Source organism: Podarcis bocagei, assembly GCF_964188305.1.
Source record: "Podarcis bocagei genome assembly, chromosome: 11".
Classification (NCBI taxonomy): Eukaryota; Metazoa; Chordata; class Lepidosauria; order Squamata; family Lacertidae; genus Podarcis; species Podarcis bocagei.
The window spans coordinates 31353442-31379211 of record NC_138136.1 but is presented as its reverse complement, the minus strand read 5'-3'; the positions used below and the strand labels follow the sequence as shown (position 1 = coordinate 31379211).

General features: G+C 42.1%; 1 long non-coding RNA gene across 2 annotated transcripts in view; it reads right to left on the bottom strand.

The window, feature by feature from the left end:
- Positions 1–17206: 17206 nt before the first annotated feature.
- LOC308597589 overlaps positions 17207–25770 on the bottom strand; it is a 119137-nt gene continuing 110573 nt past the window's right edge. For both annotated transcript variants that reach the window (XR_014013064.1, XR_014013065.1), the window contains one exon: positions 17207–17371. This is a non-coding gene — a long non-coding RNA (uncharacterized lncRNA). The remainder of the gene's footprint in view (positions 17372–25770) is intronic.

Sequence of the window (25770 nt, the reverse complement as noted above, 5' to 3'; positions counted from 1 at the left end):
GAGTCAAGCTCAATGACCAGCTGCTTGTATAGGCTGATGTGGGTTCATGTTTAAGCCATGGCTATATCCACAGATTCAGGAGTGCCAACTTGAATAAAATATTGGTGGGCAGGTAAGGCCTGCCCCACATAATCAATCACATGTTGCAGCACACACACACCATCTGAATTTCAATGCCCATTTACTTGGGGGGCCCCCTCAAATATTTTATTGAGGAGGGGCCGAAGGGACCTTATCCCCTATACACAGATTTGAAATGATACACTAAAGTAAGGTAAAGGACCCATGGAGGGTTAAGTCCAGTCAAAGGTGACAATGGGGTTACTGCGCTCATCTTATTTTCAGGCCGAGGGAGCTGGCATTTGTCCACAGACAGCTTTCCAGGTCATGTGGCCAGCATGACTAAACTGCTTCTGGCACAACAGAGCATGGTAACGGAAACCAGAGTGCACGGAAACACTGTTTACCTTCCCACCACAGCAGTACCTATTTATTTACTTGCACTGGTGTACTTTTGAACTGCTAGGTTGACTGGAGCTGGGACAGAGCAATGGGAGCTCACCCCATTACGGGGATTCAAACCACCAACCTTCTGATCGGCAAGGCCAAGAGGCTCAGTGGTTTAGACCACAGTGCCACCACCTGTGGGATACACTACTATATCCATAGCTGGAGATCTATTCTAGATCTGTTTTAATCCAAAATGGTAGGTAACAGGTTGGCAGAATACTATTAGCCCAATAACTGAGAACACCTGAATACGAAGTTGAGGAGATGCAGCTACACAGAAGGAATTTATGGAGAATAAAGGTGGTGTGGTATTGTTGGGAAGGACAGCATGAGTCACGCAATGTATCTGTGAATGCATCCTTGGGGGAAATGCTGAGTTACCGTAAATTTCGCTCTATAACACGCAGATTTTTTGTCCTAAAAAGTAAGGTGAAATGTCTGTGCGTGTTATTGAGCGAATGTGTGGTCCCTGGAGCTCACTCGCCGGAGCGCAGGGGCAAAATAGGGAAAAATAAGATCGGGCAGGCGGGCGGAGGGAAGAGGGAAGGCAGAAGCTTTCCTGCATTCTGCCTCAGGGTCTTACTGCCCGCCTGCTTCTGTTGCTGCGTTTGCTCAAACTCAACAAAGAGCAGGGAATCCCCTGCCCTCCTGGCAAGCAGAGGGTTAAGGAAAGGATCGCGTCCTTCCTTCTAATCGTCCCTAGTCACACTGCGTGCAGGCTCCAGCCCACCCCTTCCTCCTCTCCGTGCTCTAGGGCAGTGTTTCCCAACCGGTGTTCCGCGGCACACTAGTGTGCCGCGAGATGTTGCCTGGTGTGCCGCGAGATGTTGCCTGGAGGGAGGCGGGTGAGTCCAAAAAAGGTTGGGAAACACTGACTTAAGTTTCTCTTTCAAAAAGGAAACGTGGGTTAAAGCGGCGCCGCCGCCCCCCACTCACTTTCCTGCTCTGGCTTCCCTAACAGTTTTCCGAGTTGCGTCACTGGATCCAGCCCCCTTTTCCACAGGTGACACGGGGCTGGAGGGAGGGAAAGAGGGCTTTACGTCGCGCACAAAGGCAGCCTCCTAGAAGCGCTCTGGGCCGGCGCCGTTTCGCCGAAGGCGCCGGAGGACCCCCACCCTCAGCTCCTTCCGAAAGGAAGCCCCGCCCCTCGGCTCCCTACGAGGCCAGTCGCTGCACGCACGCACTGGCTCGTCATCAGCTCCGTCTGTTTCCAACCCCCCTGCTCGCCTTCGCGCGAGCTCAGTCGGGTCCCTCAGCCGAAGAAGCGGAGCCTCTCTTTGCCGCCTCTTCCTTCTTCCCTGGGTCTCACTCCGGTTTGGGGCCTCCCCTGCCGCCACCTCAGCCCCGCCGCCGCCCCTCCTCCGCCCGCTATCGCCGCCGCCACCACAACAGCCGCCGCCGCCTCAGCTGGGCCCATGCCTGCCGGGAGCAGCGGCGGCAGCAGCAGCAGCAGCGCCCCGGCGCCCTTCCCTCACGGCGGCGACCCGGCCCTGAACGAGTAGGAGAAGGAGCTCAAGCGGCGGCTCTACCCGGCCGTGGACGAGCAGGAGACGCCGCTGCCGCGCTCCTGGAGCCCGAAGGACAAATTCAGCTACATCGGCCTCTCGCAGAACAACCTGCGCGTCCACTACAAAGGTAGAGGGACGGAGGGAGGGCGAGGCCGAGGCCACCGCCATCCCCAGGCCCCCTCCGCCTCTTCCTCCGAAAGGCAGGCTGAGAAACTCCCAGGGAAGCTCTGAACGTCTCCCCCGAAACCGTCGGGAGGCTTCGGTTGTTGCCTTTCTCCGCCGAGGTCGGTGAACCCCGAGCCTAGGCTTCCTTCCCGCACCCCGCTTTCCGAAGACCACACACCAGTTGGGCCAGTACATATTCCCCTCCCGTGACAGGAGCGGAATAGCCCTTTCTCTTCTTCCCCAACCCTTGTCGTTGGAGGAGTCTCTCAGTCCCTCGCTTTGCTGCCTCCTCCCCCCCACCCCCAAAGCTTGGAGGTTCCCCGGCAAGGGGTAGGGGAAAAAATTGAAACTTACACTTTCGTGCGTCCCTCCCGGCGTGACGCTGTGCGCTGACGTCACGGGGCTGTAATGGTGGTGTGCCTCGAGATTTTTTTCATCAAACAAGTGTGCCTTTGCCCAAAAAAGGTTGGGAAACACTGCTCTAGGGACTTGCAGGCAGCCGAAAAGCATGCAGGTGGGAGAGAGAGAGAGAGGGCTGGCTTGGGTGGTGGTGGGGGGGGAACGACTTTTGCTTTACAATGGTAGGTTTCTCATTTCTTTTCCAAAAGCAGAGAGCCCTGCCCCCAGGCCCCCTCCAAATTACAGCTTCTCCAAGCAATGTACTGCTGGAGGGAGACAGTATGCTTGTTTGGAAGAGAAACCCTGCTTCCCTGCTCGTAAGTAACAGCAGGCTGGATTGCAGAGTGAGACATGGAAATCTCTGGATTTATATGCTGTATATCAAATATCTTAATCTATACTTTCTACACGCGGCTGGTAAATCAGAATCTTTTTTTGCTTTTTGCTTTCCTTTCCACCCCATTTAAAATGTGGTGACAAAGCACAGATCCACATGGATCCTCAGGATTTTTGCATTGGGTCACCCCAAATTCACCATCAGATCACATTACATGTCCATGGCTACAGTCTGTACCAAAAAAATCACGCACCCACTGTTGCCTGGGGCTGCAATGGTGCAAAAACATGGTTACAAAGCATGGATCCACAGGATCTTTGCACTGGGTCACCCCAAATTCACCATCAGATAACTTAGCATGTCCATGGCTACAGCCTGCACCAAAAAAATCACGCACCCACTGTTGCCTAGGGTCGCAGTGGTGCAAAAACGTGGTTACAAAGCATGGATCCACATGGATCCTCAGGATTTTTGCATTGGGCTACTCCAAACTCACCGTCAGATCACATGTCTGTGGCCACAGCATGAACCACAAAAATCATACATCCACTGTTTCATTTAGAATATTTTTTTCTTGTTTTCCTCCTCTAAAAACTATGTGCGTGTTATGGTCGGGTGCGTGTTATAGAGCGAAAAATACGGTAGTCACCCTGACTCCTGCCCCCACTTGAACATTTGTGTTGAACTGCAAGTGGGGGAGAATACTGTTGCGCTCCTGTCATGCTTCCCATAGGAATCTGGCTGGCCACAAGAAGAACAGGAAGCTGGGTAAGGTGGGCCGTTCATCCTATCCAGCGGGGATCTTTTCATGACTTACTGCCTCACCAGGGACCTGTTTGCTTGATTCAGATCTGTTTCATGAAGTAATAATTATTATCAGGAAAGCTGTCCATAAATTGGATCTCATACTCCCCTTCCTCTGTTAGAGGAAGCTTCTTCTGTCAGAGGAAGAGAAGCTTTGGATCCAGCCCACTGCTTTCCTCACAGGGTGCTTGGTTGCAGCCTGTGCTTTTGTCGCACTTGACACAAACTGCGATCATCTAATTATTTGTTACAGGATTTGTGCTCTTCCTTTTAAGGCCTGCACCTCCAGTGTGGATTAGAGCAGTTGGCAAAAGCAATATAATGCAGACAACTTCCCCTCTCCCTTTGCAAGGAAACAACAACAATAAAAGTTAAAAGCTTTAAAAAATAACAAACTGCTCTGCTTTAGCGGGGGGGGGGGGGGAGAGATCCAGAAGTCTTCAGAACACCACAGGCTACATTTTGGACAGTTTAATGTTGCAAATCCTGTCAGAGGATACAAGTACAGTACCAGAAAGGAAAAGCTGATAGGAAGTTGAAAAGTTGTGGTTTTTTTTTAATGTACAAGCAAAAATACACACGACTAAGACAACTAAGAGGTGAGGTGAGCAAGAGACAATCCCAGCTTTCCTCCCTCACAAGGGATTATGGGAAAATGCAAATCACTTTTTCTTGGACCACAAAAACTGTGGACCCAGTTGTCTGCAATTTGGCAAGTTCACTCCCTTCAGGAGTGGCTCTTGTAAATTTCATTCACATTGGCCTAAACAGGGATTAGCTACTGTCATTTTTAGATTTCACGTCACAGTGAATGGGGTCCACAGAAATTCATTTTATTCTGAGCTGCTCAGAACATGGCTCTATAATACACACACACATCCATTTGAGATACAGAGGAGCTCTGTACTGGACTTCTAGTGTTTTAAAAGTTCACCTTTGCCCCTATCATAAATGGATGGATTAGCTAGTGAGAGCAGATTAATGCTCTGTGTTGTCCATTTTGCACTGAAAGAACTGGCTGTTGGTATTGGCTGTCAGAAGGGAAACTGCATTCTGACACTGTTTTAATTAGTTATTATGGAATTGATTTTTCTAGATAGTTCTGGTGAGACTCATGCCTTTGAGTCTTCCCTTTCTCATTGCTGTACCTTCTAGAAAACATGACTAAAATGAAATACTGGAGATCTAGGTTACCAGTGCATGTCTGCTCAGAAGGAGTCCATTTGGACTTGCTTCCAGGTAAATCATAGAATCATAAAGTTGGAAGGGACCACAAGGGTCATCTAGTCCAATCCCCTGCAATGTAGAAATCTTTCACCCAACGTGGGGCTGGAATCCACAACCCTGAGATTATGAGTCTCTTGCTCTAGGATTGCAATCTCTCTACCTCCTCTTTGATCATAGGTATGTTTGGAATTTTTTTGGGTGGTAGGAGGTTATGTTACAGAAAACATGGAATTCATTTGAACTTATTTCTTTGGCAGCCAAAAATAAACCTAAAATGGAAGCAAAATCCATCTCATTGAAACATTTGCATTTTTACTGTTAAAGGTGTTTACCTGAATTATCATCTTGTTGCAGGCAACACTGCTTTCCTTTGATCTCGTGCCACCAAAGGTATTTTACACAAAAGTCATTAAAAAACCCCGCACGCAATTATGACAATTTCTGGAAAGCTCATCAGTTAATACAAGGTGCCAATGCTTTTCATTTTAATGTGCTGTGGTGTAGAATTAAAATATAATGAAGTGTTGTTTGGTGTTGGACTTTTTTCTTTTCTTTTAAAAAGAATTGTTAAGGGTTGGTTTCCCTCCCACCCTCTTTCCTGAAAAGCAGCTGCAGATGTGTATGTAATGCAAAGAAAGGTCGAAAAATGGAGTAGATTTTATATCTAGCTGGAAGACGTATCATGCTGGCTGAGGAACCAATAGGACTCTGCATGCAACCGAGTTAAGGGTGGGGGTTCTCAAAGACCTAGAGAGCCATTATTTCAAATGCTTGCATAAATGTTTTATTTCTTTATTATTTAAATATGGTTTCGTTTATCATTGCCTCATCAAATTATGCTCAATGTGGATCTTCCAAGGACTTCCTCTACTGCTTTGCTTGAAATGTCAGTGACTATACAGGTGTTTCATTTAGACGAACACTTTTTATCTGTCAGGAGGAAGACAGAAAAAACCCCCCAAACAAACAAGCAAACAAACAAACAAATGTATAAGCAAATCTCTCTTGTTATAATACAGATCATGACAGAGAAGGTAGAGGGCCCATTGGTTTGAGGTTAGCTTTGTAAACCAGTGCATTCTGTAATTAAATCATTTCCTGACTTCTGATACTCCTGTAGGTGGGGGATTTTTTATGATGACAATAATAAAATCATAATTTCATAATTGCACAACTTGGATCCCATAAATTAGCACGAGACCTGACATATATGCACCTTTCACTCACAATATTTTTACACTTCCCATTAAATGTATGTATGAAAACAGATGGGCTGATCAGAATTTGTTTAGCCTTAAATTCTCTGTGATTTCTCTGACCCTTTAAAAAAGTTTCTGTCTTGTTTCAAGCAATCATATCATTGCCAGTTGTATGAAGTGGAGTATTCCAAATCAGGTCATAAGTCATTTAAAGACAGGGTTCACACAAACACTGTTATTTGTGTCTCAATGTGTGTATTTGCTCCTTCTTCTTTTAACTGCATTTGAAATAAAGCTTTGGGTAACTTCACCACATCTGAGATGCCACGTACAACCATGTAAGAATTGCAGATTTGATGCTGATTATTCTCCACAACATTTTAAAGTAACGTATTAGCATTCTTCTCTCAGTTGCAAAGCAATCTTTTCAGATCCCTATCTTACTGTTGGTAGAAGGTTGGGCTTCCTCTCTCACCTCCATTGTATCTTGCTGGCTTACCAAGTAGCGGCCTCGTGGGAAGCAGTGGCAGTGCCAATGCTTTGAGGTGTGCTCCTAGCAGAGCCAGGGAGCTAGGCTAGCTTCTGTTTGAATCTCCCACAGTGCTCAGGAGGTAGCATCACTCCAGGAGATTGTGAGAAATTATAATGGTGGCCATACTTGGCTGCCAAACCAAGGAAGTCAAAACTTTTTTTGTTTTTTGTTTTTTTGTTTTCTTTGTGGACTAGCCCCAGGCAACTAGTATGGCTCAGAGCAGCAGGCCTAATAATAAATTAAAATAAAGAAAGTTAAATTAGGTTCCAGGGCAGGCATCAGTGGTTGGCATCAGTGGACCCCTTGCAGCTACTGATGGATGCCAGGTGCTGACCTCAGCCCTGATGATGCCCTTTCCTCAGGATCAGAAAAGGATGAAGCATATGATAAGGAAAGCAGAAGTACTAACTGTTAGGATATTTCCGTTCCACCTTAAAAGGGAGCAGGATGTTTGTGTCACAGCCTGCGTATTTCCTGTTTTCACAGGATATTTCTGTTGTGTCTTTGCTTTTGTTCTCTCGGTGCCTCAACACTGAAGAAGGCAGTCATGTTTTTCTCTGTTCTGACCAACGCTGAATAAACTTGTAAATAATGCTCTCCTGAGTGCGACTTCTGCTGTGAATTATCTGCTGATAGAGTGTGCATGAGCTCTGGAATGTGGCAAGATATTTTCTAGAAATTCATGTCGCTAATTGCTGATACTGCGTGCCTACGGGAGATCGATGGATCGTCCGGCAGACGGCTTGGGGCCATGATGGACTTTGTCTCCCTGGCAGTATCCCAACACTAACTGGATTCAATAGAAATGGCTTCTTCTTCTTTTAACACCACTCTCTACAGAATTAACTAACACCAAGACATTATTATCTTCATAATTATGAGGCTACATAGAGAAGCCAGAGTTAAAAACAAGGATATCATGTTTTTTTGAAATGGGGTGAATATTTTGTGAACATTTCTTCCTAGTATATTTTACACTACAAATGGATCTAGCCAACACTTTCAGTTATACTAACCCTGGCTACATCTCTCTCTGGCACTCATTTGTGAGGTAAGGACTGAACCATATTTTGCTGACTTGGTGCAATGCAGGTCTTTTTCATGCCAGCCTTTGATCCTAGGAGGCCATGTTTTCGTTGGCCTGCGCTGACTTTCACTCAGGTTGCATCTACACTAGAGACCTTTAGCACTGCTGAGGCATTGATTTTCTGTAATTAGATAGAAGTGAGATTAAAAAGGAGGTTCCGCAATGCACTTACTATGTTATCTTCTGCCTTCTCCATGGCCAAGGTGCTTCTGTATTGTCTACTCGTAAGTAAGTCCTGTTCAGCAGAGGTTCACTCAATTGACTGAAAGGGTCTTGACTATTATGCTGTTTCCTGTTGATTGTGACTGGGGGATCAACAATGAGCAGCCCCTTAACTAAAAATAGCATTATTTCACCCAGTGCTATTTTTTCTAGAAAAAGAGGTACTGGAACTCACCTTGTTCTCTTATAATGGCAATGGCGCCCATCTGAGAGGTGCCGGAACTGAGTTCCAGCACAAAAAAGCCCTGATTTCACCATAAGAAATTATTAAGGAAAGACATATACAAAGCAAGTAATGCCCTTCCTCCTTGGGGTCAGACATATATGCTGGGGCAAGCTATACTAATCCAGCTGCAAAGATAAACAGAAACAATAAATCATTTCGAACCTGCAAACAATAAACTTTAATGTAAAAGGCACAGGAAAACCCTAAAAAGTCTCAGGAGTTATTTACCAGTATAAGGATATAAATTGACAGGGTTTGGTGGGATTATAGATGATGTAGAAGCTTGTTTTAAGGGAAAAGATCATAGCTCAGTGATGAAACACTTGTTCTGCATGCAAAAGGTCCCAAGTTTATCCCTGGCATCTCAAAGCATAGTTGGCAAAGAGTCCTACCTGCAAATTTGGAGAGTTGTTGTCAGAGTGCACTAGGTATGGCTAACCCAGGGCCCTCCAGATGTGAGCAGACAATGCTGAGCTAGATGAACCAGCAGCCTGACATGGTGTGAGGTGGCTTCCTATGTGTTATAAGCCCTAAAATGAACTTTCCCAGAAAGGATTCATGGCAACAGAAAAAAGTGATTCCTCCAGCTTTGTTTCTGAATGTAGCACTAGAGACAGCAGGATCAACAGGCTTGGAAATCTGGCTTTATAGATGTGGATTCATTGTTCTGCTCCTTGATATAGGACAATCATTTAGTATAGTGTAGATTTCCTATAGTGTCTCTTCAGTTTTATTGACCTTGTGGATATCTGCGTGAAATCTGATGTTTGAAAATGTTCAAGCACAGTTTTGGGCCGCCACACCCTGGCAACTCACTCCTTTTTCCAAGGGTGTGATAATGAAGTAGGATGCAATCTGAAGCACACTTGCTTGGGAGTAAGCCATGGGACTTGCTTCTAAATATACATGTTGGACTTGATGGACAAGGTTTGATTTTGTGTGTAGGGTTGTGGTTCCCCACTGAGTGCATGTGCTGCCATGATTTGTGAATGTACAACTTGATGTGTATCTCCATCATCATGATAAGAGGTGTGCAAGGATTATATGAAACCACCTCTCCCGACTGAACTTCTGCCTCTCTGCCTCTCTTTTTAACATGGGAAGATATGGAGTAGCCTGTTTCGCACACCCTCCTCCAAGCAAATATTTAGCAATAAATTTACAAAACACAACGGAAGGCATTGCACTGTATCTCACTGCACGAGCAGACAAAACAGGGAGTGGGTTCTGTCAGGATAAATGTCTGCTCTTAAATGTCTCCTCTTAAATGCAAATTATAACTGCATTTATGTCCTGTGTGCATAGATGAAGGCATTTTATACGCCTCTGATTCAATAGGTTTTGAAATATTTCCTTTTTAAGCCACCCTCTGGGTTCTTGAATGGTGCATTGATATTCCTCAGACACCAGAGAATCGACGTTTTTCTTAGCTGGCTTTCACCTTCATTCCACATTGGTGGACAAAACGAATGGAATCCGATCCCAATCAGCCTGCGGGCAAGGGCTATAGCTTGGTGGTAAAGCACAATCCCTGGCATCTCCAGATAGGACTGTCATTAAGCACCGACAAATACTCCCTAATCCATAATCCACTCATTGTGGCATAAACAGCTATTGCCCATACACCTGGGTGCTCACTTTCAATTTCCAGACCCTGGGCTCTTTCTGGTCAGCTCAGTGTAGTTCTTTCTCAAGACCACCACTGAACAATTTCTAAATGTTTATTGTTTGACAAATGGAAACTGTGCTGGGCTTTCTGCTGTGTTCAGGCCTGAAATAGTCCTATGCCTCCACCTGCAAAAGTTCCAGAACAGCATTGGTGCTGTGAAATGGCCCAGTGATGCAGTGGCAATGTAGCAAAGAAACGAAGGTGAGCACGAGCAGATGTGCTGGTTGCGCAGACTTGAAAGATTGTGACTCATTATACTTGCACAATCTGTGGCCGTCTGGCCCGTCCAAACTGTCAGAGAAATAGGGGGGGAACAGTGTACATCTGGAGCCAGAACGGCTGTACTGAGATGGACTATTTCTCAACCATTTTGTGCACCCTCGAAGCTGTCTGCATTGTTCTGGTGATATATTTTGGAACAAGTTGAAATTACAGTGGTACCTCGGGTTAAGAACTTAATTCGTTCAGGAGGTCCATTCTTAACCTGAAACTGTTCTTAACCTGAGGTACCACTTTAGCTACACAATTTCTGTTCTCATCCTGAGATAAAGTTCTTAACCCGAGGTACTATTTCTGGGTTAGTGGAGTCTGTAACCTGAGGTACCACTGTATTTGGCAGGAAGGCAATTGTACTGACCACAACAAAGTGAATGGGGGGTGGTTGTACTATGGCTAAAATTATGTTTCTTTGCAAAGTGGGTGAACTCCTCTCCAAATTGTGGGGCACTATCCGTTACAAGTTCATTGGGATACCCCACCTGGCAAATACAGTATTTGAACAATTGATGGTGGTAGATCAATCATGTGTGCTACTTCCAGATATCTGGAATAATAGTCTCTAGCAACCAGGTACATATGCCCATATAATTCACAAATGTCTACACCAGCCACCATTCTGTTTTGCTAGATAATTCTGTTCTCAGGTCTGGATTTTGAGAAATTCAAAATGACTCCCGAAATTAAAAAGGTGCCTCATCTGTCTATCACTGGCAGCACCTAGCTGAGTATCTATAGAGAAACATATTAACAGGACTCAGCTATACAGCTGCAAACAAAACGTTTTAAGTGTGTTTTAAGTGCAATATACAATGTGACACTAGATGGTGATGGTGAGCCTTATGGAAAATTTGTTGTATTTTTTAAAATGCTTTTAAAAAAAGCATTTTGAGAACAGTTTTTATATATGTGTAGATTCCACCATAGATAGGCTAAATCCTTCCCTAGCAGATCATCTTATTTATGAGGTCTAGCACTAAATAACACCCATCCAAAGAAAAGATAGGGAGTAAACCAGGATTGTTACAAATTTAAAGTCATGGCTTTGCCATTTCTTGCAACTCTACTTTTAATCCTAAACCAGTAGAAAAAACATTTTTTAATCTCTCGAAGTCTTTACATATAGGAACATCTTGCATAAAAGCAAAACCTAAATATGGTTTTTTTGAAGGTCTAAAAGATGTACTTTTCTTTTCTTTTCTTTTCCTTTCCTTTCCTTTTTTTGGAGGGGTGGATTTAGAGAATGACTTAGAGATTAATTTTTAGAAGTTTTAGAGATATATAGATTAAAGCCCTAAATGGCCTCAGCCCTGTATAGGAGCATCTCCACCCCCATTGTTCAGCTCGGACACTGGGACCCAGCACTGAGGGCCTTCTGGTGGTTCCCCCACTGTGAGAAGTGAGGTTACAGGGAACCAGGCAGAGGGCCTTCTCGGTAGTGGCGCCCACCCAGATGTCAAGGAAATAAACTACCTGACTTTTAGAAGACATCTGAAGGCAGCCCTGTTTAGAGAAGTTGTTTTTTTTAATGTTTAATGCTTTATGATGTTTTTATATATGTTGGAAGCTCCCCAGATGGGCGGGGTAATAATAATAATAATAATAATAATAATAATAATAATAATAATAATAATAATAATAATTCCTGTGCATATCTATTCAAAAGTTTGTCCGATGAATTCACTAGAACTTACTCCCAAATAAGCATGCTAAATGATTCAGAGAAACAATATCAGGGTGGGGCAATTTAATGACACTGTTTCTTCCTCAAATTACTTGATCAGTTTCACAGCTGTTATTGTTGAATCACTGTTTCTTTGCAGTCCAAGAGGCAACTGTCAGGACTTGAGCAAGTGAGCCATGCATGTTCCAGGGAAAGGATTCTTATTAATTCACTATGCTACAACTGGGCCTGCCTCCATAATCCTCTGCCTCTAACCCACAATGCCTAGTGTGTGATGTGTGTGAAACGCATCATGCTGCATTTTCCTGTTCACTCAACTCACATAAGCTCATAAGAAATGCAGTGTGTGCTCGCAGCAAGCTCCATCAGTTGCAGCAGGAGCTGATTTTTGGTTCAGACTTCATGGAAGCAGCATATTGTGGGATAATAGTATCGTGAGAATGTACCCTAAGAAGTATGCTTAATGCTATTTAAATAGATGTGTAATGTTCAACATGAATAGGCAGGTTAATTGTATTTGAGTATTTAAGCCACAAAATAAATTCTCTCCCCCCTCCCCCCAACTATTCTGCTATGCAGAATATGTGGTGAAATTTCTAGCATATGAGATAATTCAGCCTCGGCTGTACTTATAATTCCAAGTAGTTTGGCAGCTTTTCAGCAAAATGTAACCATCAGAGACCCTGTTAGCGCTGTGTAGGTTTATTGTTTCCTGTGTACTCTACGGCAATCAAACAATTCCACAAATGTTCTTGAAAGGATACAGCTCGAATGTTACTTCATTAAACATCTCCTTGGCACACATTCCATTTCCCACTTTGAATTGCTGCATTTAGTTTGGAAATGACCTTTCAGAGCAGGGAGGTTTGGTTAACTCTTTGATCTACTTGCAGTGTGACAAAAATAACAGAAAGCACCCACAGCAAGTGCTTTGTAGACTGGCTCACACCCAAGAATGGCACAAAAGGGAAATGAGTGCAGTCATTAAACAGATTAGATACTGTTTGATGCTTCTGAAATTCCCTTCATCCTCTTACTAAACTGAAAATCAATATTATATATACACCATCCAAGAGATGTTAGGTGGGGTTTTTTTTTGCTGATTTTTGTGCTATACTTTGCTTTGGCAGCCAGGTCTTATACTGAGGCATCCTATGGCTTTTGCAAATTGTCATACCCGTACAAAACATCTTACATTAAGAAAAGGCATGAACAATCTTATCAGTCTAGGTGCTTGAAAGGCCTTCAACAGCCTGATCCTATATGTCTATTGAGAAGTAAGTCCTTTTGACTTTAACAGGGCTTTCTCCTAGGTAAATGGGGTTAGGATTATAGCCTAAAATACAAGAAGAGGAATGGGCAGATGTAGTCTTGAGCTCATGACAAGACTACAGCCCATTCTGGCCTCCAGTGAATGTTAACTACAGTGGTACCTAGGGTTAAGTACTTAATTTGTTCTGGAGGTCCGTACTTAACCTGAAACTGTTCTTAACCTGAAGCACCACTTTAGCTAATGGGGCCTCCTACTGCTGCTGCGCCGCCAGAGCACAATTTCTGTTCTCATCCTGAAGCAAAGTTCTTAACCTGAAGCACTATTTCTGGGTTAGCGGAGTCTGTAACCTAAAGCGTATGTAACCTGAAGCGTATGTAACCCGAGGTACCACTGTATTCTCATGTTGTAGTGGTGAGAATACTATGTATCCAAATTGGGCATGCTATGGATGACATATCTGATGCAGCATCACACTTCCCATTAACTGAATCCATGTACATAGTACAGGATTAAACCCTGTGGAGGCCCCTAGCATGTTGAAATCTTGGCGGGGGGGGGGGAGCTCGCAAAACATCACCTAATACGTTTTTGATTCTATCAACCAATAATTGTAATAAACCAATTTTATTACACAAAATGAACCGAGTTTATTTTGATCCATTGTCGCAGGGCCCCTAAAAGGTGTGCTGCCTACTCTGCCTCTTTGGCATGGGTTCATTCTTCACCTAGCATATTAAATGTTTAGTGTAGTGCGAGCAATTATAACAGCAAGATATACTTACAGCATGGAGCCAATCCTATTTTGCCAGGGCACTTTGCTGCCTGCCTGCTAAAGAGCCCATTGGGGTCCAGAGATGTTATAACTTTAGCCTTAGGCTGGCCCATGAGTGACACATGCACAGTGTGCCTGTTGTTGGAAATTGCCATGTTGTGGGGGATGCGGAATGGGAACTATGGCACTTATAAGTAGTTCATTTCCAGTACTGCTGTGCTATTCCTGAATACATGTGCTCCACACGTGTGAAGCCCTTATTGCTACATGAAACCATTTTCTTTATAATGGAGCTTGATAATTTATGACAATATATTTCTCTGTGGCAAAACACAACCCACAGTTTGAAGAACAAATTTGCCCATGCAAATACACAGTGTAGCCCCCCAGTAGTTTAGAACAGTGTTTCCCAACCTCAGAACTTCAAGTGTTTTTTGACTACAACTCCCATCATCTCTAGCTAGCAAGACTCAGGGGGTCAGAGTTGATGGGAATTGTAGTCTGAAAACAGCTGTCGACCTAAGGTTGGAGAACCCTGGTTTAGAGGACCTAATTGCCAGCGGCTGGCTCTGTGCTCCTATAGCAAGTCAGACCATAAGCCATCCCTTGATTGCCTATTGATTAATGTTATTATATTTCTAGCCTATCTTTCCTCTACCATATAACTCAATGAAGTGAAAATAGGATCCCCAGTATGTAGCACCCTCAGGTCAGCTGCCAGGGCACTAGCACCCTTGGAGGAACTCCAGCTGTGCTGACACAACCCACAAGGAATCATTTTAGGGCCTCACTGAGTAGATGGCAACTACCTGTGTTCCTAATTAGCAATCCCAATGGTCTAGTTTTATTTAATCAAATATACACTCACTAAGCTCACTAATATACACTCACTAAGCAAAGTTTCTTTAATATAACTCTACATCTTCATTGGAACCTGTACAGTTACTGTTACAGTATGAAGTTTGTTTCAAAAAGAAAAGAAAAGAATGGGCAACCACAAACCGACAAACAATCTAATAAACTAATTATATTTGAAATTTGATTTATTTAATTAAAAACCCCAGCTTTTCTCTAATTTATCAAATGTTGCCTTACATTTTAACAAAAAGATTACAGCACATAAAAATAAGGCAAGGAGATATTATATAATGACTCCTAGAAATAATAATAAAGCATAACAAAAATATGAAGATCACTACAAACAGAAGGCAGAAAGAATATTTGGGATGAAGTGCATTGCAATGGCATTTTCTAAAAAAAGTTCTTAAATTAATAAAGCACTGCACAACAATATGAATTATCATGATCTTTCACTCGGTTATATGATACAAGGTTATAACCCACATTGGTCTTACTCAGAATAGAGCCCATTGCAATTAATGGACTAATTGCAGCCTATTTATTTCAATGGGCTTACTCTGTAGTTGGTAAGCTGTTTCTCTCCCAAGCATAGCATACTATGGATGGTTGTAATTGATCGCTTTCTTTCTTCATTTTGTGATCTTCTTATATTGTCTTGCATGTGAATCTGTTTTGGCTGACTGTATTTTTTACTCCATTTCAGAATAAAATATAATCCATTATTTTATTTTACTTTTTTAAAAAAATGCTGCATAACAAAATATGAAAAGTAGCTTCCCGGTTGGTTGACAATTTCCACGTGTTCCAGGCAGTTTTCTTTTTTTAAAAAAACAGGGATGCCAATATTGCAAATGACTCCTCTTGCTAAAATTTAATTTAATGTAAACATTGCTAATGAAACAAATTCCATCTCCTCGAAACATATTTGTTCATTCCCTCTAAGTTATTGCTTTGAGCAGTGGGATTGGCTGCAACGGGCGCAGAATAAGGCACATTTCTCAATCGCGCTCTCATCTGTGGATGCTCGCGCAATGGGCAAGCACTCCCCCCACGCCTCCCCAAGTATTTTGTTTGAATATGAAAATATGGTGAGATATCAGGCATCAGCATATGGGACGGCTGGGAGGCTGCATAATGAGGACAATTGTGCTTGCCTTCAGATGCTTATGTCGTTTGCAAACACGGATGCAGTCTTGTATTCTGATCCTCAGCAAGTTGACATAGGAGTCAAGCCTGGTTCTCATGTGATGCTGTCTTTATAAGATGATTTCCACTCCTTTATTTGGAGCAGAGGGAGGGCTTTCTTTGAACATGATTGTAGCTAGTGTTTCAAGTTCAAAAAGGAGCCCAATCTAAACAGGGCAAAAAAGATGCACAATATGTTTGTTGCAACCCACACCAAAACAGTTCTATTTGTAGTTTGAGCATGTGTGCGTGTGTGAAGGCGTGCAGACCAAACGCCCTATGAATAGCATCTGGAAATACTGATTGAAATGAAAACAATTAAGTCAAGACCCCCGGCAGCAGGCAGGGTAGGATGGGGATTCCTGCGTGGGGGCACCTGGTTTACGCCCCCTCAAAATCGTGCTCCCGGGTCTATGGTCCCCTGTCCCCCACGCTATGCCCCTGGAAGCTGGAGCCTTTTGTATCAGTTTAGAGTTGTATCAGTTTAAATTTGGACAGTAGTAAGCTAGGTGGACCAATGGGCTGACTTGGTAACAAGACAGCTTCCTGATCAGTTCTATAATAATAATAATAATAATAATAATAATAATAATAATAATAATAATAATTATTATTATTATTATTATTATTATTATTATTATTATTATTATTTATACCCCACCCATCTGGCTGGGCAGCTCCCAACAGAATATTATTAATAATAATAAAGCAGCAATAAAACATCAAACATTAAAAACTTCCCTAAACAGGGCTGCCTTCAGATGTGTTCTAAAAGTTAGGCAATTGTTTATTTCCTTGACATCTGATGGGAGGGCGTTCCACAGGGTGGGTGCCACTACCGAGAAGGCCCTCTGCCTGGTTCCCTGTAACCTCTCAGGGAGGGAACCGCCAAAAGGCGCTCGAAGCTGGACCTCAGTATCTGGGCTGAACGACGGGGATGGAGATGCTTCTTCAGGTATACTGGGCCAAGGCCGTTTAGGTCTTCAAAGGTCAGCACCAACACTTTGAATAAGGGTTGTGAAATAGTCCTGGGGAGATGGTTGGACCCATATACTTTGAAAGCACCAACTATCTTTTTTTTTTTTTTTGAGGGGGGGAGGCTTATGGGAGACTAGATGCAATATTCTCCCCCCCTCTTAAGTAGGCCACTGATGCTGGTGCCCGAGCTTGCCCTGGGCCATCTGCTTGTCAAGAAGGTGAAGACAGATATTTTCACACAGTACTGCACATACAAGTTCCTGGATTAAAGCATATTTTGTTTTGACTGCCATCCAGATTTATTTGTTTGCTTTCCCAATGAATATCTAAATCCACGCAAACACTGGTTTGTTTGTTGTTTTTCCCCAATATACTTGATCCAAAATCTAGCCCCAGCAGCAGAAAATGTTGTTCCAGTCGGCAGAATCAAACTTCTGCAGACCTGAAGAAGCTCCATCTGTTAAAAAAAAAAAAAGGAGTTAGAATTTAACCTTTTGTTTAAGACAAATGTCCGTGAAACATACAATTCTTTTTCACGTAGGTCTAAGATATGATCCATGCACAAGGTGTTATCTTTGGTTCTGCTTACCTACTTTATATATTGAAGAAAACAAAACAAAACAAATCCAATATCTGTTCTATTTATTTTTTTCAGGTAGGTGTGAAGAACTCCACTGATCTTTCTGATAAAGCTAGGTACTACATTGAATAGCAAGTAAACTATCAACTCAACACTAGTATCAAAGATGGCAACCTTTTGAATACTGAGCAAACTAAGACAAAATCTGTTCAAGTTCATTCATTGTTTGGAAATTTAGTTGAATACAAATATGCCATCACATTTGAAGTTGTTTGTGTGCACAATGTGGCCAACACTCATGAAGGTCAGAGGTGTTATATAACTTTCAGTTATTTTATGGATAGTGATGCATAAATGAAATAAATAAAAGTAGTCAACTTGTCCTTTTATCTAGCAGTGTATCTTTAAATTTACATTTTATTTTATTTTTCAACCTTGTCAGTCAATAAAATTAGTTTAACCAACTTATCATGTCCATATTATTTCATTCTCATTTAATTTGTCAGCGTTTCCCTTTCCCCTTTGCTTCACAACCATTGTAATTTCAATTCCTCCCTAAACATTTATTCCTGTAAAAGTTTTGGATTTTTATGAGCCCTCTACATGTCCAACCAGGATTCAGATTTGGATTCATACTTTCAAATCACAATACAGAGAGAGGCTCAAATGAACAGGGAGGCCAAAACTGGGGGTAGAGAGGACAAGGAGAGGACAAAGTCGAAGAGAGGAGGAATGAGAGAGGCAGAAAGACAGAGAGAGAAGAAAACAGAAAAAGGCAAGGGAAAAAACACACACCAGCAGATGTTCCTTCTAATTAAGCATTGGAAAATGAATAAGAAAATAAAGAACCAGTTATTGTAATATTGTATTGATAAATCACAAACTGATGTGGAAATGTGGTGAAGTTAACTTAATATTTCAAAAAATGAGACAAAATGAAATTGATGGATCTGTCCATCCCTATCTTGTGGTGTGTCTCAGGGAGCTAAATGTCTTGAGCTGGCTATGTGTGTATGTGTCTTTGTGTGTTATAACGTTCACTCTGTTTTATGTTGGGGGAGATAGTAAAATATGTGTTAAAATTGAGAATGAATCTTCAATGATGTTTCAGTCTTAAAGAGATGTGCTTTTTTTAAAAAAAAAATCACCATAAAATTGTAATTCCTAAACTGGGCTCCTCTAGGTTTCAGTTACCCTTCAAATGATTATATATATATATATAGAGAGAGAGAGAGAGAGAGAGAGAGAGAGAGAGACAGAGAGAGAGAGAGAGAGAGAGTTTGGAAGGAAACCTGTATTCTCTCTCCACTTATTATTATCCATCTTTGGACAACATATGTATGGGTGGACAACACGTATGTATTTCAGCACTCATATACTTGCTGCATCTAGAGAGTGTGGCCAGTTTTCATTGCAGAGTTGTGACATATATGATAGATTAGATGACACGAAAACAAACGTGCATCTATCTAAAGATGTTGGAGAAGCAATGCATTAAATACGAGTGTCTTTTAGTTGACTGGATTACCTCATCTTTTTTTCTTTTTTAAAAAAATTCCCAACCAATATGTAGCATTATGCGACATACAAAAATTATATTGTAATTTAAACCCCCAATGTAAGTTGAAAATAAGGAGAAAAGTGTGAAGCTTCTACTTAGCCAAGTATACCACAAAGCACAAGAGATCCCTGGATCATGGTTTGATAACCATTATAATTAAGATAAACCATCCGTTAAATAAAATATAATGTGGAGGGTTTTTTTGAGCTGGTAGTTCTGATTGAAAGTTTAGAAAGTGACAGAGCGGCAACATCAATAAACAAATGATCTTCAGTAGATATAATGAAAAGTTTCCAAACTGCTCCAGTTTCTGAATTTCTAAAGAGTGCTTTTTTTTTGGTCATCTCTGCTGTTGCTGCAGCCAGGCCTGCTCCAGGGACCCTAGGTAGAGTATATTGTGGTATTTATAATACAGAGCAATTTAAATAAATAAAGGAATGCAGGGCCAGCACAATACATTCTACCACCTAGGGCAAACAAACAAACAAACAAACAAACAAACAAATAAGGCACTTCTCCCCATTTCATGTACAAAAGCCAACTGGACGAATAGCTGAATCTTATTTCAACATTGTAAATAGGGCAGTGTACTTGAGAGCAGTGACTAGCTTAGGGCAGGGCACATATGCCACACACAACTCTGCCCTCTAACACCGCCCACTGTTCCCGTCTGAGGCAGCTGCCTCCCTCTGTCTAATGGTAGGGCTGGTCCTGAAAGCAAGGAGACTTAAATGCATACGACAATCCATATCATGTTTGTAAGCAGGAGAGTACCAAGGGGAATATTAATTTCTGTTCTAATGATAATATGACACAAAGATGTATTAAAGTCAAAGAGCACGTTATCTGTTCATTTGCTCATCCACACACTATCCACACCAAAACAATAAATTACCGTATTTTTTGCTCTATAAGACTCACTTTTTCCATCCTAAAAAGTAAGGGGAAATGTGTGTGCGTCCTATGGAGCGAATGCAGGCTGCGCAGCTATCCCAGAAGCCAGAACAGCAAGAGGGATCGCTGCTTTCACTGTGCAGTGATCCCTCTTGCTGTTCTGGCTTCTGAGATTCAGAATATTTTTTTTTCTTGTTTTCCTCCTCCAAAAACAAGGTGCGTCTTGTGGTCTGGTGCGTCTTATAGAGCGAAAAATAGTAAGTGAGATGGTTCCTGTTCTGGAATGTTTTGTTATGTGTTATAGTTAGTTTATTTCTCACTTTTAAAAACTTTTTTTTTTTGCCAGTTGATGTGTTTCATCTGCTGTTCTGCATCTCTGCATTATTTCACTAACTGCTCTCTTACTGCTATTCTGTTAAGTGCTGATTGTGAGTTGCCATAGAGTTCCCATATGTGAACAGAAAAGCATGGTGCAAATATTTCAATAAATACATAATGCAAAGGGCCAGAAGTGGAGCTCCATTGTTTAAAATGCTTAAAAATTTCTCCCTTCAGACAGAGCTATATGCCATCTTCTCAGATGTGTGTTTCTGCAAGCTGACTTAAGAACCAACTTTGGAGCTGGCTTTGTGAATGTGGAAGCAGATTTACTGCTAGCTTTGCAAGAAAAGTGAGGCATCTGAAACGATGGACTGGAATAAGACGACCTTCTTAAGCTGAGAATGAGAGCAGAAGTATAACTTTTTACTGCCTGAATATGTACATGTGATGTAATGAGAAGATGTCCCAAGTTTCTGCTTTAACTTTTAACCCCTGGAACAAAACTGCAGTAAGCTAATGACAAAAGAATCCAGAATGATGTGACACAGAGAAAAACACCCCTGCCTTTTTCTGACCTCACTGTGCTTGCTTTCGGTGCCTACAAGCAGGGGAACAGTGGCTGTATGGGAGTCTAATTCCCCCGCAATGACCCATACAGATACTAGTGGGGAGGTAGCAGCTCCAATACTGCATAAAACTGAGAGTAATCACACACACAAGTACACACACACAATCTTGATGCTGTGTTTTTCTCTTTCTCAAAATATTTGGTACAGTAATTTCTTATTTTAATGACTTGAAATAAGACTAAGCCATTTCGTACATTCTCTGTACCTATTTAGCTCTGACTTTAATTAACAATTTTACAATTGAGTTGCTGTGAAGAATGAACACTTTTTAAAAAAACAAACAAACCCCCAAATCTGGAAATGGAAGGTTATACATTAATGGTGGCTAGAGAAACAGAATCATAGGAGTTTGGTCTCTGATGTCAAAGGAGTCTAAGTGCACCCTACATTTATGTGGGGAAAACCCCCCACAAATTTGCCCCAGACCATCCACTGTAACTTAAATATCTGGTTCTGACATAAGGATACTGAAGTCTAACTATCATTAAGACTTCAGGAGCAAGTCACAGAACACTGGTTTCCAAATCTGGTTACAGTAGGGACCCTGGTTAGTATAAAGCAGTGGTTGGCCCTCCAGCTGTTTTTGGACTACAACTCCCATCATCCCTAGCTAACAGGACCAGTGGTCAGGGATGATGGGAATTGTAGTCCCAAAACAGCTGGAGGGCCAAGTTTGGCCACCAGTGGTACAAAGCATGGTTGCAGACATATAAGCCATAGGTGTTTCTGGAAGGGAAAGAGAATATGGCGCCTTATTGACCATTCTCAATTTTCAATGCTAGCTATTGGAAGGATCCTATCTACAGAATTGTGCTGAGGTAATAGCTTCAAGACATATCACCAAAAAATTATAATCTACTGGTGTGGAAATAAGAGTTGTTTACAGCAGAGGTAGTGTCAACAGGACGCTGATGTGTGTGCACCAGGGGGAAGTGGGGGCTGGAGTCTGAAGTGGGGCAGTGGTTTGTGGGGATCTGCAGCAGCCAGAAGTCAAGAATCAGAGGCAGGGGAAGCTTCAGAGCTGGAGGGTGGAGCACAGGATAGGTCAGAAGAAGCAGGTCAGGCAGGTGAAGTGCCACCCTCTCTTGTACCACTGTCCCCCAGAACCTGGAGGGAACTGAAAAGGGAGGAGTGGAGGAAGTTTCTACACAGGCACAGTCTCTGGCTGCATGCACACAGCCCATTGGGGGAAGGTATATAAACTACTGGCAGGGGAATGGTCACCTGTGCTGCAACTGCTCCATAGGATGCAGACTTGGGAATAGCTGCCAAACCATTAGATTGATGTACGTAGATATCCAGAGCTGTACAAGCAACTGTTTGAAAATAAATACTTAACTATCTGCCGTGTGCATTCCTTTGGCTGGGAAGCACCCCTGACAAATAATAATAATAATAATAATAATAATAATAATAATAATAATAATAATAATAATAATAATAATAATAATAATGATTTATTATTTATACCCCGCCCATTTGGCTGAGTTTCCCCAGCCACTCTGGGCGGCTTCCAATCAAGTGTTAAAAACAATACAGCATCAAATATTAAAAACTACCCTAAACAGGGCTGCCTTCAGATGTCTTTTAAAGAGAAGATAGCTGCTTATTTCCTTCACATCTGAAGGGAGGGTGTTCCACAGAGCAGGCGCCACTACTGAGAAGGCCCCCTGTAACCTCACTTCTTGCAATGAGGGAACCACCAGAAGGCCTTCGGCGCTGGAACTCAGTGTCCCGGCTGAATGATGGGGGTGGAGACGCTTCTTCAGGTATACAGGACCGAGGCTGTTTAGGGCTTTAAAGGTCAGCACCAACCCTTTGAATTGTGCTTGGAAACGTACTGGGAGCCAATGCAGATCTCTCAGGACAGGTGTTATGTGGTCCCAGCGGCCACTCCCAGTCACCAGTCTAGCTGCCGCATTCTGGATTAATTGCAGTTTCGGGGTCACCTTCAAAGGTAGTCAACATGGTGCCCTCTAGATTTGACTCTAGCTCCCATCAAATCCACCAATGTTTCCAATGGCCAAGAAGGATTGGAATGATAGTCCAGAAATATCTGGAGGGCCTCATGCTGTTTATTCCTGCTTTAGAGTAATGTAGTGAAAATAATTAAATTTTCTAAAGCCATGTTACTAAATCTTGAGACTTCGTTCATGCTGAATTTTCTATTTCATTTAAACGCATTCATATGGTGAACTCGTTGTATGTATATCACTTAATATCAGTAACACAGTCAAGACAAATTTGTAGACAGCACAAAAGAATTTATAAATAGAGCAAGGCAAAAATATGGACTAATCCATTGGCTCAAAAACAACTTTTAATCAAAGTATTTGGTACGATAATGAAATAAACTTTGGCCTGGAGAAAGCCTTACAACAACAACAACAAACTGCAGAATGATCCCAGTTAATACTCTTTCAAACCTGTATTGTTAACAATTCACCTTTAACTTTGTGAAACTACCTTTTCCTGCTGCAAAAATCTAAGGTAGGAATTGCTAAATTGTATCTTTGCTGGCATGCATTGCACACACTATTCAGTGCTGTTTACGATCAATGGGCCAGACCTAACAGAAGAAAGAAAATGGCACAAATATATTATGATGAACAACTATCATATGCTCCCATAAACTTTATGTTTTATCTTTTGAAAAGCTTCTGCTATTTAATAAGATTTAGCCTCTTACTTTTAATCTCATATTGCAGTTGCAAGGAAAACTCTAGTATTGCTCTGGCATGTTACACTGTTGTCATGGATACACAAGTAAGGTACATTACTTCCACTAGTAAATAAAGATTCTGAAAGAGTGCCTGGTAGGATTTGCTAGGCTTGTAGTATTGTTAGCTGCTAAGAGCTTTAAATAAGCAAATGGCTGTGGGTTTAAACTAATATGCAGTGGTGAGAGGATGTGCATTTGATGTGCGTGTGTATAATTGCATTGTCCTTGCTTAGATTTGATATATATTTTACTTAAAATTAATCTTTGCATATATTATTTCATTTATTAAGGTGTACATCTGCAAACAGACTGAAAATGGTGAGATGTACTCCAATGAGATCAATGTCAGTATATATAATTATTAAACAATATTTAATAATGCAAGTTGAGAGAGCATGTATGGTCCATTAGGTCAGTCAAGTTCAGATCTTGCTAAGCGAATTAATAGGTCCGGAATCTAGGTGCCAAGCACACTGTAAATTGAAAGTGGCATTTAACCTTTTTTCTATGGATGCAGTCCACTAGGAAGTTCTCCTGTACGAGACCCAATGAAATGAATGGGATACAAGCCCCCTTCATTTCCATAGGGCATCCTTGTGAGAACTTCCCAGTGGATTGCCCCTCCCCTTGTTATTACTAAAGGCAAGAAAAAGGATTCTTACAGCCAACATCTCATAGCAGTCCTAAATAAATGACAAGTTACTCCAGATGAAGGAAATATGTTTGGAATTTAGCTACCTTGAATTAAAATTATGTGGCCTTTTTTGAAACAAGGATTACACAAAATGCAAAATTTAGGTCACTCTTGATTGTGACAACTTTTATAACAGGTTTGATTTGTTTCTGATAAAGCCTCATCTAAATATGAAGAAGGAGTGCATACTAAAATATAGGAGATGCTAGATATCTGATTTATATGAATAAAGCCGTAAATAAAGATCATAGAGCTTTCTCATTATAACACAGTTCTAAACATATAAAGCAGTAGTTTCTCAAATCAAAACTGTGGTAGGGGCAAAGGTTTGCATTAATCTCTCCCCATGCTGTAGTCCCAATCCAGATTTTGCCCTTAGAGCGACAATTTAGTAAATGAAAGCCAAGCACACAAGAACCAGCCTCCTGTTTAATGTCACTTCCATTTTGACCCTACGTAGGTCCATTCGAACACTAGTCCAACCCTAAGTGGCAGAGGCTCTCCTGGGATTCAGGCAGAAGTCTTTCTCCAGCCCTACCAGGAGACACCAAGGGTAGAACCAGGCAGGGTTTTTTTCAGCCGGAACTCACTGGAACTCAGTTCTGGCTCCTCTCAGGTGGGCGCCATTGCCATTAGAGGAGAACAAGGGAGGCATTCATGGTGAGTTCCAGCACCTCTCTTTCTAGAAAAATAGCACTGGAACCAGTAACCTTCTGCATGTAAAGGATAGACTTCCCTGTTGATATCCATCAGGACAGCCAGTTGAAATCCATAGAAATGTTCATTATCATTCCGTTGCTTCCAATCTGAGTAGTGACTAGTTTTTCCCAAGATTGTGCTTATCTTTTGTGAAGGAACATGTATAACTCTCTTCAGGTAAAGGACCCCTGACCATTAGGTCCAGTCGTGGCTGACTCTGAGGTTGTGGAGCTCATATCGCTTTACTGGCCAAGGGAGCCGGCGTACAGCTTCCGGGTCATGTGGCCAGCATGACTAGGCCACTTCTGGCAAACCAGAGCAGCACACAGAAACACCGTTTACCTTCCCGCCAGAGCGGTACCTATTTTTATCTACTTGAACTTTGACGTGCTTTTGAACTACTAGGTTGGCAGGAGCAGGGACCGAGCAATGGGAGCCGACATTCCAATCAGCAAGTCCTAGGCTCTGTGGTTTAACCCACAGCACCATCCGTGTCCCGTTCTTCAGGTAAGGATACACAAAAAAACACACGTAACACTGTTAAGAATTTGAATATCTATGTCTCTAGAGCACCATGTAACTTATCTGACCATTTTATTGCATAATCAGCAGTTTAGAAAGAATATTCTTAATGAACTCCAGGTAGCATTGGGAGGTAAAACCCAGTGGAACTCAGTGGGACCTATAGCTATGTTTGAGGTGTTTAGGACTGAGTGGTCAATTACTCATAGATTTTGATTTAGTTAAATGGAACAC